Raw genomic sequence first — 18,187 nt, forward strand, 5'->3', positions numbered from 1 at the left:
TACTTAGCCCTCCTACTGCCACCATCATTATTCCCATGCCATTTAGTAAAATTTCCTCTTCTGAAGTACACACTCCATTTCATCTTGGTTGCCATTAGGATCAACCGACATACTGAGAACTCTCCCACCTGATTTCTCAGTATCTTTCTTTTTTTAAAAATGAGGTATCTGTCTCTCTGTCCAAAAAGCATACACTTTCAAGACCCAACTCAATAGCCATTTCTGTCATCTTCCTTCCAACCACATGTGCTAATTAACACTTGTGTGGCAGCTACTATATGTAAGGTACTGTTCTAAACATAAAAGAACAATAATCCTCACAGCAGCCTCGCCAGGTAGGTAACCCCTCAGACTCCTATGGCACTTTATCTATTCACCTTTTAAAACAACACAATCTGCCTTTATTATGGTTTTTTGTGATTTGCTTTGTCTCTACAAAGGTAGCAATGGTTGACTCTGGTGAAAAAACAGGAACATACAGACCTTTCTGAAATAATACTAGATTTCCAGAGAAGTTGCAAACATAGTACAGAGAGCTCCTATATACCCTTTCCTCAACTTCCCCAGTGTTAGCATCTTACACCCTATCAGTATGTCTTATTACCAATGATATTGACCTTGGTCACTTGGTCATGCTGGTGTCTACTATTTTCCCCGTTATAATTAATAAAAAATTTCATAGAATCTGCTTCTTGAGTTACCCTCTGCTGCTTTCTTCCTGATACTATGCAATAAGACTGTTATCCTGAGAAAGGATTTTCCAAATTCCTTTACCTTCTCTCCCCATGTTAGCCCCCTCCACCTCCTTGCAGTTTTCAAAGGGTTCAGTGGAAAAGCAAAGGCTTTTTGGAGATGCTACGATCAATAGGCATTTGCCTGGGTGCCTGCTCTCCAGCAGGAGAGGGGTTAAATTCTTTGGGATAACTTCAGCACTGAACTGCCAAGTCTCTTAGGTTCAGCTCAGCAATCAAACTGCATAACCTAATAGAGCCCCTGGTGCTTCGGGAAACACAAGACACTGATTTATATTTTAATATCAGTAATTTCCACAAGAGCAACATTTCTGAGTGTCATTTTACAATTTCTGTCAAATGCCAGTTCAGTTTTTCTTAATTCTGTTTATTGCGTCTGAATTTGCAACCTCATCGGCAATGCAGATTCTTGGCTCCCAGGAGAGAAAATTTCCATCTTTTTCTGGAATGGGAGGGATGGGGATAGGGGCAGAAATAGGCCTGTAAAATAATTGGAAATGTAAATAAAGTACTGTTTATTAAGAATGGTGATGAAGTACTTTTAGTTAAAAAAAGGGAGGACAAACTTTGCAAAAAACGTGACAAAAGAAGTGTTTGGGATCCAAACTGGACTCTTCCCTCCCAGAGTGGAGAACAGTTCTATACACTGAAAAACTGAGAAAAGGGAGCCAGTGTGGGGAATACTTGGCACGTTTACTGTGAGATCGTTGCTCTGGCCATTAGCACTACAGCAGATTGTAAAGGGCTTTGGGATCCTTAAGGATCAAAGGTGCATGGCTGCATAAAAGCCAGATGTTGCCATTAGGAAGAAGGTGCCTGGTTCTCTCCTGTATTCTTTGAGCATCTAATAAAAGTAAGAACAAAGCTGGTGTTGTTGGCACCAAACCACACCTAGTCAGTGTGCTCCAGGCTAGGCGGGCTTCCTGAGGCCGCTGGCTGCAGATGTGTGCCCTTGCAGACCCAGTATCATCCCCTAGTTCCTTGCGGGCCTGCAGCTCCAGTTTCTGCGTTGGTCCTTTTCCTGGACAGGTCGTGGGCAACCTCCTGGAATAGCTCAACCTAACGCTCTTCTTTGAAGTCTGAAATTTAGCTTCAGCTAGAGAGTACCTCTCCTTTGGTTATAACATACAGCCATCCACGAGTCAGAAGTGAGGACCCTGTAATCGGTGAAGCTTCTCGTGTGACTACTCAGGGCCTTTCCCAAACGGGGGTGTCATTAGTCTCTGTAAGCCTTCTTTTCTTCAAAGTCACAAGCCCCTGGGTCTCAGCGAGCCCAAAGCCAGTTGCTCTGCTTCTGGTTGCCATTAAGACCTCGTGATTTTCACCAGCATCCTTCAGCTTCACACACTCTAAATCCAACATCATGTCTCATTGCCAAACCTCTGGCAGAAGCCGTGTTGAGTTTCTCAGTGGAGCTATCGACCACATTGACTGAAGCCGCAGCAACTTGTTTCTCCCCGTCCAAAAGGGTAAAAATAACAGGAACAAGTTGTCGGAAATGAAATTTCAATTCATCCACGCCCTTTCTACACTTCTGCTGCGACTCCCAAGCAGGGATCAATAGTGTTTAGACAGCCAAGGAGATTTTTTCCCCTCTTAAAGCACCAGATCAATAGTAAAAAAAAAAAAAAAAAAATCCTCCAGCCCTCTGTATGGGTTGTAGTAAATGTGAACAAATCAGAGGCCTTCGGCTAAACGGATTGACTGAAAGCAGCAGCAGTCCAAGGCTTTGTAACTAAGGGTGCATCAACTGCACAGGTGGCAGTGAGGGAGGAGAGCCGCCAGGCCCCGTGAACCCCGGCGCTCCCTCAGTTCCGATCACAAAGAGGCTTCAAAGGGAATTTCTGTCCCCCAGATGAAGGGAAAAATAAAAAGATTACTGTGCATTGCAGCATGTAGGCGTGACTTTAAAAAAAATTAGGAATTGTCAGGACCATTCATGGAAGTGCATTTTATTTGAAGATAGCTTGGGCTGTGGGGTACTGCACACTTCCTCTCCATTTTGTCTTTGCTTTTTTAATTTTAATTTTTTTAAAAATTAAAGTTTTTGGCTATCTATGGCTTTTCCTCATTGCTTCACAAGTTTCCTTCCCACAGTGCTGTCCAGCTCTCAAACATCTTTTCCCCAGGAAGATTCTGAATACTGCTTTTCTGGGTTGCCTTCATGTTCATTTCTCTGACTCACCTGGGTTCCTCATTGCCATCACTGATGTTCTCTGTGGCCCGCTCTCTCTCCTCCCCTTAATCCCACTATTCATATGAGGGAGAAATTGTGTCAAAGCTCAATTCTGATTTTCCTCAAATGATTTACCCAGGAGCAACCTTCTACCCCCATTATAAAAATTTCTGTATTTTATTACATCCCTTTTTTTTCTGCCATAGATAAATAATACAGTGTGCAGATATTTACGTGGATAGTCTAGGCATTAGACTGACTTCCATATTTGGTCTTTCTGTTTCAAGAAGGAGGGAACTGATGGACTGTAGTCCTAATTATGGTGTGAGAAGCTGAAGACTTCTGAGATGGATTGTCACAACTCAGTTCCTTAATTTCACTTGGAAAAGCCAACCCAAGGGCTCAAAAGACTATCACATAGCTGGTGCTACTTTGTGGGATTAAAAAATTATTCAGGGGCTTCCCTGGTGGCACAGTGGTTGAGGGTCTGCCTGCCGATGCAGGGGACACAGGTTCGTGCCCCGGTCCGGGAAGATCCCACATGCCGTGGAGCGGCTGGGCCCGTGAGCCATGGCCGCTGAGCCTGCACGTCCGGAGCCTGTGCTCCGCAACGGGAGAGGCCACAGAAGTGAGAGGCCCGCGTACCGCAAAAAAAAAAAAAAAAATTATTCAGGTTGCAAAACCCGAAGATGAACTGCTATGAACATGTGAATGTCGGCCTTTATTATAAAAGACTTGTTATTCTTATCAATGATTATCATGCTAACTTCTGTAATGAATTAAGATTCTATTTGAAACAAAGCACTGGCTAAATCTAATATAGAAACATATAAAAATGATAGCATGTCAACATATACTAGCTTAGATAATATAATTTTTGTGGTAAGTTTAGTTAAATAAATGTTTGTAGTCAGAGATAAAAGAAATGATTCTTACCGATTATGCTATAAACAGAAGCTTTTCTTGGAGTCACTTCCTGCCTCTTATGTGCCCATACTGTAAACCAGACCTGTTCTCCTTGACAGTCACTGGCATATCTGAAAGGTATTTTAGGAGAAGAGAGATACACCTCAGTCACTTTAAATAATCAAGAGGTTAGGTGATAGCAGAAAAAGTCCCTCTCAATGGATATTTCCAAAGATGAAACAAGAGAAATAGAAAATATAAAAATTTATTCAGCAATTAAAAAGTGCCAAGAACCCAGTATGCGTCTGGTGAAGCAGAAATGAACAATGACAACTATAACTATGAGAATACTGGTGCCACAAAATAGTCCACTTCCCTCCTGTAAGGGGCCTCACACAGTGTGCAGCCTTGTTCTATAGTTTCTCCCTCTCTATGATTCTTTTCATTAGCAAGTTAAACGTTTAAACATTTGAATATGTAATGTAGTCAAGTGGCTCCAAAATGGGAAAAGGCATTGGGCCAGGTTTCTGTTTGTCCCTTACGTTCTACTCCTCTCTCCTCTGCTCTGTGCCCCATGAGGTGGACCTGTGGGCGCTGCATCAACCAGCTCCCTGACCCTCAGGCCTCTGGATGGCTTGGCTGATACAGAGCATCTGCAGGAGATCATAGGGAGGCAGGACTGTGCTATATTTGAACGTGTGTCCTTAGATCCAGCCCTGGCAGGTCCCCGGCAGTGACTGAGGCTCCAGTCACACTTCTGTCACAGGCCCTTCCACCCAGTTGCTCTGTCACCCCTTTCACGTAGGTCTGCTCCCTCCCATGGCCCTTGAGTTCTGGGGATGGTCAAGGCCCATTCTTACTCTACCTGGGCACTGCACATACCTTATAGCTTCCTTACATCCTGCCCACACCTTTATGCCTAGTCCCTTTATGAACCATTCCATGACTTACTCAGCTGGAGCATGCCATCTACTTCCTGATTAATATGATAAATGGTGGAAAGTCCCATTAGCGATCATATTGGTTTGCTAGGGCTGGCATAACATAGTACCACAAACTGGGTGGCTTAAACAACAGAAATGTATTGTCTCACAGTTCTGGAGGCTAGAAGTTTGAGATCAAGGTGTGGGCAGGGTTGGTTCCTTCTGAGGGCTGTGAGGGAGGATCTGTTCCATGCTCTCACCTAGCTTCCGGTAGTTTGCCCTCATCCCTCCCACCTCTGCCTTTGTACTCACATGGCCTTCTCTTCGTGTGCCTATTTGTCTCCAAATTTCCCTTTTATAAGGACACCAGTCATGCTGGATTAGGGGCTTGTCCTTCTCCAGTATGACCGTATCTTAACTAATTACATCTGCAATGACCCTATATCCAAATAGGTCACATTCTCAGGTACTGGGGGTTAGGCCTTCAATGTATGAATTTCTGGGGGGCACAATTCAACCCATATCAACATCAGTTAAAAACACTCAAGTATCTTCTATTATACCAAAAAAAGCCTCTCCTGACCGCCATCTACCGTCTGCTCTCCCTCCTCCCTGCTACTCACGCATCTTCATGAACGAATTGTTTGCATTTGCTGTCTCCTTATATTTCCTCTGCCACCTTCCTCTCACCCCAACCCTGACAGCAGCAACTCTGATTGGCGGCAGTCAAACTTTTGTTGTCAGATCCAGTGGGCTCTCTTTGGTCCTTATTGTATTCGACAAACTTGACACCAGTGGCTACTTCCTCCTTCTAGAAACACTTTCTGGTCTTGGTTTTCCTTTTGCTTTTTGACTGCTCCTCAATTTCCTTGGCAAGTACTTCTCCTTCCGCCCATTCCTGAAATGGTCTCAAAGGTTCTCTCTTGTCTTGTCCTCCCCTTTCTCATCCTACATCCTCTGTGGTCTGTTGCATCTATTCTGTCGCCCAAAAACCTCTTTGGTTTCTCATGTGGGTCTTCCTATGCTGGTCATATGGACTGAGAGTATTCCAGCTCCCGTGACAGTGATTTCTCACTGTGTATTAGTTGGCTATTCATTCTTTCAGTATATATTACTGATCATCTACTATGTGTCAGGGACTTGTCTACTCACTTGAGATAAGATGGTGAACCGTCTGGAAGGACATATAGACAAGTATGCCCGCAATTCTAATACAGTGTGATGACTGCCTTGTAAGGAATGTTCAGGGGATCAGGATGGGGGTTCATGCTTGGAGGAAGAGCCCAGGCTTGAAGGTAACTGATTTCAGTTCCTACTCATATGAGGATTGTTCCCAGAACAAAATCCCCAGCACAGATCTCCATTTGGAGCTCCAGGTCTATATATGCAACTGCCATCTAGAGAGCTAGTCCCGACTGCTCCACAGATTTCTGCGATTCAGTATCTCCAGAGCAAAACTCATAATCCTCTACTCCAAACCTGCTACTCCTCCTTTGTCATCTATTTTGTTTATTTAACAAACACATATAACATGTGTTATATGCCAGGCATTGTTCTGAGCATGCCGCTATTAACCCACATAATCTACATAACAACTCTGATATAGGGACTCTGGTTGTCTTCATTACAGATGAGAAAACGAGGCACAGAGAGGTTAAGTAACTTGCTCAAAACTACACAGTAGTCAGTGGTAAAGCAGGGATTCAAACCCAGGTAGCCCAGCTCTGGAGCTTGTGCTCTTAACCACTATTACACACTGCCTCAGTGAAAGGCACTACCACCCACCCCATTTATTCAAGCCCAGAAATTCGAGCACCATCTTGATTCTTCTCTCTTTCTCTCTCTCTTGCTTACTTCCACTCCCAGTCCCTTTATCCCATTACTCACCAAGTCCTGCCCATTGTATCTTCTAAATAAATCTTCTATTGGCCCTCTTCTCTTCATCTCTAATGATACTGCCCGTTCCTCCAGCAACCAGAGATATGAGCATGTCATTCACTTACTTAAAACCTTTCAATAATTCTGCACTGCTCTCATGATAGCGTACAGACTCTTAAAATGGTATATGGCCCTCCCTGATCTGCGTGCAGCTCTCCTGACCCTCCTGCCTGCCCTTACTCACATTCCCCACTATAGTACCATTGAACTATGTTCAGTTTCTGACATACCCTGAATCTTTTTTATGCTGCCTGTGCTATGTGCATCATTCTATTTCCCTCCTCCTGTCATCTTCAGGCTAACTCCAGCTGATGCCTCAGGATTCAGGTAAATATTATTTCCTCTACAGAGCCTTATCTGGCTCTTCGAGCCTGGGTTCTTTCTCAAGAATGTGCTCCCACCCTAATCCCGTGAACTCCCCTAACAAGGCAGTCATCACACTCTATTAGAATTGTGGGCATACTTGTCTATATCTCCCTCTAGACTGTAAACTCAGTAGAATGAAGAACTCTCTTGTTCACCATCTTATCTCAAATGAGTAGATAAGTGCCCGACACATAGTAGATGCTCAGTAATATTTACTGAAAGAATGAATAGCCAACTAACTAATATACAGTGAGAAATCACTGTCACAGGAGCTGGAATACTCTCAGTCCATGTGACCAGCACACTCTCTTTCTATATAGGCAGACCAACATGAGAAACCAAAAAGGGTTTTGGGTGACAGAATTAGGACTAAGGGATATCTAAAGAGTCCAATATTGAATGGCAACTGGCTAGGATAGCATCACATAACCATCTCAGATTGCAAAGGTCTCACCAATGGAGCTTGTACTATCATCTGTTGGCCAAGGCTTTCTGTCTCCTGGACATCACTAGGAGGGGTCCAGACATCATCTCCTCTGTGACTATGTTCCCCCCACCATTTATGCATCTCAAGATTGATAATCTCTTTCCTTAAGTAGGCTATTCTGGTACAGTCTGATTTTGAAGATATGAAAGCTATTCTGTCTCTCTAAGGTGACTCTAGATATGGTTCAGCTCTCCCAGAAAAATCTTTGACACATTTTCAAGTTCTGGGGTAAGTCCCCCTGTAATTCACTATGAAGTGGCAAAGTATCCTAAAAGATTACTGCAGTTCAGAGGTGCAGTGGTTCACTTTCCACTGGAACAATCATGAAAGACTATGGAGGTGGTTGCATTTGATCTTGCATTTGATTCTAAGGGAAGATGGGCTGTATTCTAGGATATTGGGGAGAAATGAGAATTTCCAGTGAGAGCCAGAAGAGAAGGAGAGGCAGGTTTGTGAAAAGCTTTAGATGCTAAGATGCAGAATCTGGAATTTATCTAGAGGCAATAGGGAGCCATTGAAAGTTTCTGAGCTGGGGAGTGACACCTCAAGAGTTGCTTCAGGCAGTTTAGCTGGACTCTGTGTGTAGGAGACAGGGTAGACAGATGTAGGAAGAAGAGGAGAAGGCCCAGAGAGCTAGACTGGAATTAGGAGATGACTATTTTCAAATAAAATTAGCTAGCTGAGCAGAGTGACAGGTAAGAAATCTATGTCTTTCTTTTCTTTTCTTTTCTTTTTTTTAACATCTTTATTGGAATATAATTGCTTTACAATTGCTGTGTTAGTTTCTGCTGTATAACAAAGCGAATCAGTTATACGTATACATATATCCCCATATCTCCTCCCTGTTGTGTTTCCCTCCCACCCCTCTAGGTGGTCATAAAGCACCGAGCTGATCTCCCTGTGCTATGCAGCTGCTTCCCACTAGCTATCTATTTTACATTTGGTAGTGTATATATGTCAATGCTACTCTCTCACTTCCTCCCAGCTTACCCTTCCCCCTCCCTGTATCCTCAAGTCCATTCTCTACATCTTCCTCTTTATTCCTGTCCTGCCCCTAGGTTCCTGAGAACCTTTTTTTTTTAGATTCCATATATATGTGTTAGCATATGGTATTTGTTTTTCCCTTTCTGACTTACTTCACTCTGTATGACAGACTCTAGGTCCATCCACGTCACTATGAATAACTCAATTTCATTTCTTTTTATGGCTGAGTAATATTCCACTGTATATATGTGCCACATCTTCTTTATCCATTCATCTGTCGATGGACACTTAGGTTGCTTCCATGTCCTGGCTATTGTAAACAGTGCTGCAATGAACATGTCTCTATTTGAATTATGGTTAAGAAATCTGTTTCTTTACTTTTCCACTATACTAGTACAATATTATATCCTAATACATAAACACATTATGCTGAAGTTTCCTGAACACTAATTAAAAGCAAACAAATGAACTTCACTTCTGAATAAATATTGGTGGTGGGTGAGATTTAAAATTGCCCCATCGGGACAATACCGTATTTCTAAATGGTTCATTTTCTTCAATTACTAGATGAGTATACAGATTAGATCTGGTTACAGTGGGCTCCAAGATCTGTCCACACTCAATTGGTTGGTCAAAGTATTCCTAGGTACTAGTCAAGTAGGGGGGACTTGGGAACATTTTCAATCTAAACAATTTCTGTTGCAGTGGGGTAGATCCCACTACAGGGCTACATTTCATTTGTAGCCCTGAAGGGTTGTCGAGGTGAGATGAAGGTAGGGCTGATTTCGGAAGGGGTGGGCAGGTAGGCTACTTATATCACACCCATTTATATTTCAAAGTCCTTTTCCTGTAGCTGTTCTCCAGTGATCAATTTGTGGAGGGAAGGGAGAGTGAGGCGGTTACATATGGGCACGGCTATTGTTACGCTGGAAAATACTTTCTGATGAACAGTCATTTCCTTCCACTGCCAGAGGGTGTTGATAATGAGCAAATTACCTTTTACTCCCTCTGGTGTGGATGTGAAATTGGCTGTTAATAGAGTTGCTAATGCTACAGGTTAGCATGTGATTGTTCTATTTTAAGCCAATTTTAGTTATATTTGGGGAGTAGCCAATCAGACATCTTGCTAAGAATATGGGCCCAACTGCAGCATTTAATATCGAGAAACCTGCCTCACCCTCAGATGTGGCTGGGAGCGGAAAGTGCTGAACACAGCGTCGTTAACATGAAATGTTTTAATACAATGTCTTTTTTCCTTTGTAGGTACAAGAATGGTCTCATTAGACAAATACCAAATGTTTTCATCATAGGATAGGACCCATTTCAAGCCTCAATACTATGGAACGCTATCAGCCAATGATGTACTTTGTTTAATCTAACAATGGGTTAATATCGGTCATTTCATTACTGCTTGTTATGCAGCGAAAGCTTACTAGAAAATGAAATGTTCAGAAGTTAGTTGAAAGCAGCAAAAAAGGTGAGAGACTTTTACCGAGTTATATGCTCGATTGGGCTAATTAAAGGTACAGATGCATCACCTGTAAAGCTATTATGGGAATAGCTTTGATTTCTAAAGATGCTCACCTAGGAGGAGGATGGTGTGTTCTAATCATTTATGGCATTGTGAGCCCTCACACCCAAGGGGAGGGGGCACAGCTTTTCTCTTATATTCTTCCTAGCCCTCCCATTACAGCGCCTATTGCCACCTGGCACCTGGTGGCTGAATTGAGTGCATTACTTGGGAAGTTTCTTGATCAAATAGGATATTCTTGAACAAAGCACTGTTGATTTGTGATTTACATGTTTTATGGGCTTTTCATGTTTTAAACGTAAAGCTCATTAGCTACACACAGAGAAGGAAACAGGTATGAAGGATGGAAAATAAAACTCAACTGATGTGATACAGAAAGGTATAGTGTGTGCCATTCTGGTTTAGATTAATTGGGCTTGGCACTATTATGGCCCCTGTCACCTGATCAGTTTACTGGGCTGAAGAAATTGCGGGAATGGAAAGTGCTAGTGCCTAAGAGTACCCTGATCTCAGCTCCTGCCAAAATACCTCCCGAGGACATTCTAGGCTCACACACTCTGATTTGCCATTAAGATCGAGTAGCCTGGAAAACCCATCCCTTATGAATTTTACTCATTTAACAAATATTTCCTGACAATTGCCTCATGCCAGGTTGGAATACAGAGGTGACAGGGTCCCTGACCAAGGGAGCACAGAGTGTACTGGGGAAATACTTATGTAAAAACACAATACATGATTATAAGTGGGCTAATAAGAGGTGATTAAAAGCTCGGACATTTGGAAAATACTTTTAGAGTTGACTTTTTTCCCCTTAAACAAACATTCATGGTACTTACAATGACACCACTCTAAGGACTTTACAAATATTAACTCATTAATTCTCATAACAATCTTTGGAGGCAGGTGCTATTGTTATCTTCATTCTATAGTCGAGGAAATAAAGGCACAGAGAAGTTAAAATTAACTGACAAGGTCACACAGCTTGTCAATGCAGAATCAGGATTTGAACCCCCATCGTCTGGCTCCAAAGTCCATGCCCCCACCCACTACATGCTGCCTTCCCTTTAAACCAGTCCCTGGAAGATAAGCGGGATTTGGGCAGATGGAGGAAAGGGGAATGGGTAAGATGAGAATTTCAGGCTCAGCATTCCAGGCAAAGGGACAAGCTTGCCCAGGGCCACTGATGTGTGACGACATGTGGCACACAAGGAGAACCCTCGTGGTCACAGTAGCAGGATAAGAAGGGGTGCGGTTTGGGGTGTGAGTGCCAATCCTGGTGGGATGGGCAGAGAAAGGGGAGCTGGTGAGGAGGGCTGAGAAGGAGCCCACAGAAGGAAAACTAGCAGAAGGTCCTCTCCAAAGGGAAGGCAGAGAGATGACGGCAGGGTCCACAGTGTCAGCTGCAGCAGAAGTTCAAGTAAGATGAGGAAAACCAGGCCATTATTTTAGAGATGAGGAGGCCACAACTGACCTTGTGAGTACAGTGTGGGTAGAACAGAGGACTAAAATAAACGCTGTAGTTGACAAGGAGTTCCTGGGAGAAGAGAGTGGTGTGAATGTTCTTCTGGGAGTTTTCTAGTAAAGGGAAGAGGGGAGAGAGAGAGGAAAGGAAAAGGAAGGGAAGACAGTGATCCTCAGCTAATGATCAGAGAAGAGGGAAAAGCAGAGGGTGAGGAGTGAGAGGGATGTGGGGTTGGAGGAAGCATTGGAGATGAGTAAGATTGAGGTGTGGAACCTCTTCCTGCCAAACCTCAATCTGAAGCATTTTCTGGAGAACAAGGTCAATATTATTATTATTTTTTCAGGCAGTGGAAAATAATATTAAGAGGTTCAGATGCAGATTTAATACAGGGGGCTTTATAAGACATCCTGGGCTGTGAGGACTTTGAGAGAAGACTTGTGTGTCCCTAGCAGAGCGTCAGGCGGAGAGCAGGTTCTCAGAATGTGTTTGTTAAATGAATAGATGGGTCTTATTTACATTTTTATTGTGAATATTATTAAGAAAGAATATGACACTGCTTATAAAACACTTGGAAACACAGTCATAAAAAACTAACATTTTATGGACTGTGAGTCATTTTATGAAATGTTGCGGATACCTGTATCCATCCTGCCCGAGGCCTTGAAGTAATAGGACCATTATAGGATTTCTCATTGGGTCATCAAAAAAGTTTCACCTCTCATATTCCTGCTACTTCACAGACAGATCCTGTATTTTACTAAAGGTAGAAAAAATAAGTTGTGTCTGAAACGCAGGATATAGTTAAAGGTGTTAAGGAAACGTGAAACAATTTCACTAGTGTCTTGACTACTAATTTGGATAAATGTTCATTCTCAAAATGTTTCAGCATTATCTTTCTTCTTCCAGAAAGGTCAGGCACATGCCACTAAAAATACATTTAGTACATTCGAGAATATTTTTCAAGTGATTTATTGGGGTAATGTATGGACTATTTATTTAAATATATCTCTTATTTCCAGTAATGCCACAACCGCATTAGAGGTGACTTGGCTCATTGCTTAAGCAAAATGATTTTGCTATTTAGGACTTCTTTAAAAATAGGCTATTGTCCTCTAACCATTCACCAGAATTGGAGATCTATTTTTAGAAAAGTAGAGGAGAATGGGTAAGGTCATAGCCCTGAGCCTTAGGGAATTCCTCCAGAAGCTGTGCCTATAGTATATGCCAGCTCATTTTCCTCCCTTCTGGATTCTCCAGAGCGAAGGGAATTCTCCACTTGAGGTGTAAGGGCACAGCCACTTCTCTGGGGAATTGCGGAATCCTGCAGAGAGGCTCTGTTCTGTATTCTCGGTGGCAGGCCTCTAGCCGGCAAAGTATGGGGGCCTGGTTTTAGCAGTGAAAAACTGCTTATGCTCTTTGGGGACATAAGAGCACTATCTGACGTATTAGCAAATGAAATTTGCTAACGAGTGATGCAATACATAACCACCTCTCTGTGGTTGATACACTCAGATGCTTATAACACATATAAAACAGAACAATAAAATGAATAAGTGTGATCCCTCTGGGAGCTGAACCATTCCCGGTGTGGCATCTAAGAGTTCCTTCTGTTTCATTCCTCTGACCCTGTCTCCCCCAAGAGGTAACCACTGTCCTGGATTCTGTGTTCATTATTTACCTGATGAAAAAAATGCTTTTATCACCTATGTATGTACCCCTAGCAGTAAGCTTTTTAAGTTTGCTTGCTTTTGAGCTTTATAAAAATTGTATCGTACTGTACCTAATCTTCTGCAGCTTGCTATTTTCATTCAATGCTGTTTCTAAGATTCCTGCATGTGATTGCATTTAGTCGTGGTTCATCCATTTCACTGCTGTACGACAGTCCATTGTGGGAATATGGCACAATTTACTCATCCCTTTTCCTGCGGATGTACACCTGGGCTGTTGGTAGTTCCTTAGCTATGCCAGACAGGGCTGCTGTGTGCATTCTTGGGCATTCTCACTCTCTTTTGCAAGTGTTTCTCCAACATGTATGCCTGGTTCAGAGGCTTGCAAACGTTAAACTTTATAAGATAGAGCCAGACTGTTATTCTCAACAGTGCCATTTGAATTTCTTGTCCCTTAATAAAAAAATGTCACTACAGCTATGACTCAAAAAGAAAGGCAGGCAGACAGGCAAGGAAGGAAGGAGAGAAAGAAAAGAAGAGAGGTGGAGAGAAAGAGGGAGAAAAGAGAGAGAGAGAAAAGAGAATTATCCCCAAATAGTTTAAGGCCAATATAGAAAATACATATATTTCCTTAGGTGTTTTGTTCTATTTAATGATCCAAATTCAATGGCTTTAGGATGTTTAACATGTTATTGAACTGGAAGATTAAACAAATGTATTAAATCTAATTGGTGTAAACATGAAGAATCTGGAATTTTGATTTATTGTTTGTGGAGTGGTAACTGCCTTCTTTCTTGAAAATAATTTAGCAATATGGAACAAAAATTCTAAGAAAATTTCAATTGACTTGGCAATTCCTTTTATAGGACTTTAACCTAAGGGAAGAGAAGAATAAGTATATGAAGATGTTTGTTTAAAGATGTTAGCTGCAGAGTTACTGGTAGCAAGAAGAAAGAAGGAGAAATCATCTAAATGTCCAAAAGTTATTGGTTAAATAACTATGCAGCAATTTTAAAGGGAGGGAAGGATGTGCTACAGTGCGTGGAAAGATGTTAGGTGATGATAATGATGATGATTGCTTTTCTGTATTTTTTGTTTTTTCTATAAAAATAATGCATTACTTATCTTGATTAAAATAAAGAATAACTTGTTGCAGTCTATTTATTAAAGAGAATACTTGGAGATTTTTGATACTGCCTACACTGCTTTATCTATTTGTGGATTAACTTCAGAAAATTTAACATCATAGATTGGTACCTACAATGAAGACTTTCTCTTCCTTGCTTTCTGGGAATGTATCAGCCCCCCGCAAAAACCCCGCAAAAATAATTCTACAACCTCCAAATACATTCCATTGAACAAAAAGTCAAATATCTGCATTACCCCTGATCATATGTCCCAGCTCCAGTCTGTCAGCCTGGATCATCCACACCACCACCAGCTAATATTTCTAATTCCGTTTGTCATGACAACAACCCTAGGAGGTGAGGAGACTGTATAGTGGCAGGTATAGTAATTATCAAGGCTACTTTTTTTTTATTTGGTAAAATACTGGTCAAATATTTTCATTTTATAATCCCTGGTCTCTTGGAGCCTTTGAAAACAATGGCCAGTAGTTCTGCAAGTTCATTAACTAATTCCCTTAAGGTTGGGGAATGTGCATTATCTAGACCTGCTGATTTACATATTGTACCATGTTTTCAAGTATTCCCTTACCTGGTTTATTTCAACATCTATATTTAAAGGTCTTCATTACTTCCTAATTATCTATGCTCCCTTCCTTTATTTTTCTTGTTAAAGATCTGTTTAAAAGAGCAGCTCTGTATCTCTGCCGCTCAGAGTCATCATTAATTTTACACCCCTTCTCATTTATTAGTCCAGCCGCTTTATTGCCCAGACTTCCTCCTCCCCAGACCATTTTCCTCGCCTCTAACCTCTTTGGTGGTGTTAACTCACTCTGCCTTCTCCACTGCTATTATCTTTCTTTCCTTGAGAAGCCTTAGAAAGAGTTGTGCATTCATTTTTTTGTGTGTGTGTGTGGCTCTTCCTCATCTTTTCTCTATTTCCACAGTGGGCTTTCTTCTACCTTTAGATCTTTCCAAGGTTCTTTGTCAAGTGCTCATTGTATTTTTTATTCAAGGTATCCTGGGCCTTTGTGGCTTAACTATTATTTGAAAAGTTTGTGCCCTTGTCTGTTGTGCTATCTGGGTTTCTTAATTCACCCAAATTGGATTTCTGACAATCTTTGAACTTGAGCAAGTTCCTTAATGTTTTTAAATACAGAGATCAGGTCATATCACCAGGGCAGTTGTGTCTCATGGTCAACAGCAACAAAGACCGTTTATAGGAAGAAGAGAATCAGCACAGGTGTGAGGTTACTGTTCATGCCTTGGGCAGGATATAGACATTTTCAGACTGAAATCCATCCTCAACAAAGAAGCTAACATGATGTTGGTGTTCCACGTTGTTGACGTTGAACTTGGTTTCAGTGTCACACTGCGGATGGCCAGCAGCTTGTTGTTTAGAAAGGTGGGATTCATAAACACTGCCCAGGAGTTGCACTTTCTGGTTTAATTAATGGAATGAGAACAAGTACTAGGTTTACACTCAACTTAAATGCATCAGACCACAGCGTTCCTGCATGCTCTGTTTCCGATCGTGTCTGTGTGGACGTGCGGGTTGGCTGGCGAGTGTGTGATCCTGGCACAGTCTCCCTTCCAGTCTGTGGTAGCCATAGCGTCCTGCTGCTCAGGTCTCCCTTCAAGAGGGGATCAGCCCCCCGGAGCGCAGGTAACTGGCCGCCTCCTGCTCTGAAAGTCTCCAAGGCAGAGGCCGATCAATGACCAGTCATAGCAGTGGTAGCAGGGCCCTCCTTTTCTGGATCTTTGCACCAGATTTCCCAGTTGGGATGGCCAACTCCTTCTCTGTGCTGCACTGCAGGCTGAGGCTCTTCTTATCCCATCTTCTTTTCACAGCTGTCAGATCTGCACGGCCGTCTGAAGGCTCTCCCTGCCGAATGGTGATCCCTCTCCCCTTTTCCTTTCACAGGTGTTAAACTCACTAAGTCTCCTGCACGTCTAACTCCATCTCAGCATCTGCTTCTTGGAGAAATGAACTGACACAAGGACCCAACCCCCCGTTAACCTGGCCAACCCCTCTGCCTCCCCTGCCCATCTTGCCTGGCATGAGCTCAGCCATGCTCTCTTTTATGTTACTTGATGGAAAATCCAAATGCCACACAGTCATAAAATGCATTCCAAGCTAAACAGAAACAGAATTCGGGGTCATCTCCAGTCTGGGATTATACACACAACTACTCTCACTCATTAATATGGAAAATCGATCTCATTACAGTTTGATCAAATTGGATAGTTCCCAGGAAAAGAGCTTGTACTTAAACCACAGGATCACTAGGTGACGCTGCTGCCCCACATAAAGGTGACAGCCTGAGCTAGGCTTGGCCAGAGCCATTCTGGGCTGGGGGTCCTGCTGTTTCCTTGGTTAGATAGGGCCTACAGGTCTGTAATCTACCCCAGAATCTGAAAAGGTAATTTCTGGATCCATCAGTCCAGGCTCTAGAAGACCATGTCAAATCTCTCTCTCTCTCTCTCTCTCTCAGAGCTTGCAGAAATGTGTGTGTGTGTGTGTGTGTGTGTGTGTGTGTGTGTGTGTGTGTAAAGAAGTTCTTCTCTGGACTCCTGAATTGATTAAAAAACTAACCATGTCTGCTGTAATTTCTCCAAGTGTCCCTCAGGCCACCTTACATGACCACCTACCCTTTTGGATCAAAAGAACAACATGGGAGAACTATCAATTTGAGTGGTATCGACACCAAAGTCTTTATCTAGAGCCTCTCAACACAGTTGCACGTCCAGGCATCACTCACTTGTGTCAGGAGTGTAGAGAGTCACGGAGTGTAGCGTGCAGGGGCTACTTCTACGCTTGGTATCTTCTCTGCTGAACACAGAACATGCATCTCCCAGGTCAGGTTTCTGGCTTTAGCGTTGCCATCTTTTATGCTGCCTCGCCTACATTCTTACATGTGCAGTCAGCAATCTGTAAACATAACACCTGTCCTGTAAATCCTCATAGACAAAGCTGCTGAGTGGCACTAGAATTTAACCCTAGAATTCAAACTTCATTCTCAAACAGTCCTATCTGGTATACATGCACAATACTCCTTTTTTAGAGCTTCTGGGTTCGCACATTGGTTAATCTGAGTTTTAAGAAGTTATTTTCTTATACATGGAATGAGTATTTTGTTGCATAGAAAATACTTTTGTATCAACAGGACTGAATTCATTCACGCTTCTACTGGGGACTCTCCAGAACCACAACCATCCATCTATTCTTTACATTTCTTTAACACTGCCCAATCTTTTTCGTCACATTTTACACCAATAATGGTTAGGAATTTCCCAGAAGACTTCTGGCCCACTGCCTTATATATAGACATCAGGAGTATGTCACTAGATAATTTTCGAAAGATAGCCCTCACATTGCCAGTCTGTTCACAATCCAAGTGCAGTGCTACTCAAATTTGCTTGATTGTAAGATACAGATTCCCAGGCCTCTCCCTGGCGATTCTGACTCAGTAAGTCTGAGGTACACTTGGGAATACGCATTTTAAACAAGCAGTCCAGTGACTCTTATGATCGAGTTAAGAAAACACAGGCCCTCTAAACAAAGTGGGTCCTAGCTAGGAACAAGGATATGATTCCAATCAGACACAGAAGCCACAACACACACACACGCACACACACACACACACACACAAGATACTGGAGATTTTAATAGCTAGGGAGAGAACCATCTGTGAGTTGTGGGATGCCCTCACCAGGTAATTGGGCACCTAGGGTCATCGCCACCTGGAAGCTCCTGATAGAGAAAGCATTGGGGAATCTTTTATTAACATATTTAATGTGCTTGACTAAGGGGAAAAAGTAGAGGAGGACTTGTTAGCAACTCCTCCCTGGGTGTGCCTGGCTAAGAAAC

General features: G+C 42.5%; 1 protein-coding gene across 1 annotated transcript in view; it reads right to left on the reverse strand.

Moving 5' to 3' along the window:
* Positions 1–18,187, reverse strand: part of PMFBP1 (polyamine modulated factor 1 binding protein 1) — a 119,127-nt gene that overhangs the window by 47,837 nt on the left and 53,103 nt on the right. Inside the window, exon 2 of the mRNA XM_079908019.1 lies at positions 3,865–3,965. The gene's annotated coding sequence lies outside the window, so the exon portion shown is untranslated. The remainder of the gene's footprint in view (positions 1–3,864; positions 3,966–18,187) is intronic.

The sequence above is a fragment of the Stenella coeruleoalba genome (assembly GCF_951394435.1).
Source record: "Stenella coeruleoalba genome assembly, chromosome: 20".
NCBI lineage: Eukaryota > Metazoa > Chordata > Mammalia > Artiodactyla > Delphinidae > Stenella > Stenella coeruleoalba.